General features: G+C 44.7%; 1 long non-coding RNA gene across 1 annotated transcript; it reads left to right on the top strand.

The window, feature by feature from the left end:
• Positions 1 to 86: 86 nt before the first annotated feature.
• Positions 87 to 2,241, top strand: LOC125482564. Its single transcript, XR_007261678.1, has 3 exons — positions 87 to 211; positions 801 to 921; positions 2,211 to 2,241. It is a non-coding gene; the product is annotated as an uncharacterized LOC125482564 (long non-coding RNA).
• Positions 2,242 to 2,935: the final 694 nt, after the last annotated feature.

Raw genomic sequence — 2,935 nt, 5'->3', positions numbered from 1 at the left:
GTTTGTCCGGTTTATTGTTGGGAGAGAAGGGGAAGGGAAAACTGGGGGCAATTCACTCTCCTTGGTGAATCGATTGGAGAGATTGATCCTCGTGTAAAGTCCACTAATGAATGAAACAGAAATGCCTTAAATGCTGAGCGACGGATGTTATTAAGCTGTAAAGAGTGTAGAAAAGATTTACAACGATGTTATCGTGACTGGAGGGCTTAAGGTATAGGGAGAGGCTGATTAGGCTGGGATCCTTTTTTCCCAGGAGTGTGGAGGCTGAGGGGTGACCTTATAAAGGTTGTTTAAATCATGAGGAGCATAGGTAAGGTGAATAGCCAAGTTCTTTTCCCCAAAACTAGAGGGCATAGGTTTTAAGATGAGAGGGGAAAGATTTAAAAGTGACTTGAGGGGCAACTTTTTCTCACAGAGGGTGATGCGGCTATGGAATGAGTTGCTAGAGGAAGTGTAGAGGTGGGCACAATTACAACATTTAATAGACATTTAGACAGGTACATGGACGAGATGAATATGGGCCAAAAGCAGGTAAATGGGACTAAGATAATTTGGGAAACCTGGTTGGCATGGACAGGTTGGGCTGAAGGGTCTGTTTCTGTTCTGTATGACTTTGTTTGATGAGTTCCTTTTAATTGCTGCAGTTAAAGGGAGAAAATTGTGGGGAAAAGGGGAGGTGGGGAGAAACCAGTTTGTAACTCTCTCAGGGAGATGGCTGGTCAGAGATTACAAATATCCATGATCGAATGGCCTCATTCCCTGCTCAATGAAACCACGATCCCATTTATTTTCTTTTTCAGGAAAGTCGGAGGTGAAATTAATTGAATTCCTGAAGTATTTACCCTCCCAGAGAGAGCGAGGTTGACTTTACATTTGGACTCCACGCGATGCATGTGAAGGTGTTTTACCTGCTCATTTTTTGTAAGTGGTTGTTACATATTTATATATAAATGAAACATTGTGTGCATTTATCTCCCGGATTAATCACATGTGAACGAGATGCCAGGGTCGTGCTGTTAGGAGGAGCTAAAATAATTCAAACTGATATGCGTTTTCGAGCCTGCAATTAAAATTTCTGGAAGCGAGGAGGGTGGGGTGAGGGAGACCAAGATAGATGGGGGCAGGATGAAGGGAGAGAAAGGGATGATGACAGAATTGAGAGAGAGAGAGTGGAATGGTGACAGGACTGAGAGAGAGAGATATGGAGTCACATTCAATGTTTTGGACCCGACAACTTACTGTGGCAGAGAATCCCACAGGCTCCCACTCTCTGGGTGAAGACATTTTTCCTCATCTCAGTATCTCAGGCCTACCCCGTCCCCTTGAGACTGTCACCGCCCACCCCCCAACCCCGGTTCTGAACTGCCCCATCGTGACTGGGAACATCCTTTATTTTTGATGGGTACAGTCTGGATGGATCGAAAGGCCTCTCCAGTACTGTGAGAGTCTAACGTATTAAAGTGAGCATTCCTGATCATGTACCATCATCCAGATTTCAATCTTGCTTTCATCAGTCAGACCATTGATTATAGGAGTTGAAACGTTATGTTGCCATTGTACAGGTCATTGGTGTGGCCTCTTTTAGATTACTGTGTATAATTCTGGCTGTCCCGCTACAGCAAGGATATTATTAAATTAGAGAGGGTGCTAAGGGGATTTGCAAAGCCAAGTGAAGGCACTTATGACTACTTTATTATGGGAAACCTGGTCGGCATGAATGAGTTGGGCCAAGGGATCTGTTTCCATGCTGTATGACTCTATAACTCTATTGCGAGATGATCCAAGTTATTGATCTGAACAGATTGAACAGGCATCTCCATTCATTGAAGCTCCATCCCCAGGACCCTTCCTTCTCACCTCTCAGTTAAGCTCTCCACTTCCTCTTCTATTCCCTGTTGCAAAGTATTACCCAGCTCCATTCTGACATTCCAGACTCAGCTTTCCATTCAGATGTCAGTCCATGGAGCCCCTCACGGGCTACGGTGCTTCTGAAGCAAACGTACAAACTTGGCGCAAAAAAAAACAATGTACCCCTTTGACAGGCAAAAATCCTGCCCCAAAACCTGTAGCTACAGTATTTTAAACAGCAGATTCCTCTTTATAAGCAAATGACACATGATTGCGCGGGTGTGTGGATCATTCCGCAGAGGTTATAATTCAAAATGAGAACATTCACAGATGTAACGGCAAATTTTCTTTTTTTTTAACAGTAAGAACCACTTCATATTTGGATGCCCAAGGTAAGTTGAAAATGTTACGTTAAATGATTGCACGCAAGGGGTGATCGAGGTTTTGATCTCTGTTTTACAAACCACAGCCGTACTTTTCAATATGACAGAGTTTTTTTGCTTAAGGTAATAAGGGGATAAGAGCCAAAGGCAAGAATGGAGGCCACAGATCAGCCATTGAATAGTGGAACAGGCTCAATGGGTGGAATAGTGGCTCAATGGTTAGCACTGCTGCTGCACAGTGCTGGGGACCCGAGTTTGATTTCAGCCTCAGGTAACTGTCCGTGTGAAGTTTGCACATTCTCCCTTTGTCTGTGTCGATCTTCTCCAGGTGCTCCCGTTTCTTGGCACGGTCCTAAGACGTGCAGGTTAGAATCATGAGATAACAAGATGTAGAGCTGGGTGAACATAGCAGAAGGGTCCAGACCCGAAACGTCAGCTTTCATGCTGCTTGGCCTGCTGTGTTCATCCAGCTCTACACCTTCTTATCTCAGATTCTTCAGCAGTTCCTACTATCTCCGAACAGGTTAGAATGATGCTCCCCTTCCCCTCCCCATCCCTGCCCAATCTTTGAGCGAAGCCATTCCTCCTCCTTTCTGTTTTCAATCTGCCCCAGTCCCTTATCCTGACATGGTGACTTCTCGTTCTAGATTGTCCCACATGAGGAAACAACTTCTCCCTATTTTCTTTGTCAATTCACCCACTCC

The sequence above is a fragment of the Rhincodon typus genome, unplaced genomic scaffold, assembly GCF_021869965.1.
Source record: "Rhincodon typus isolate 14 unplaced genomic scaffold, sRhiTyp1.1 hic_rhity00012573, whole genome shotgun sequence".
NCBI lineage: Eukaryota > Metazoa > Chordata > Chondrichthyes > Orectolobiformes > Rhincodontidae > Rhincodon > Rhincodon typus.
The sequence above is the reverse complement of the archived record's forward strand: the minus strand, read 5'-3'. Positions and strand labels throughout refer to the sequence as shown.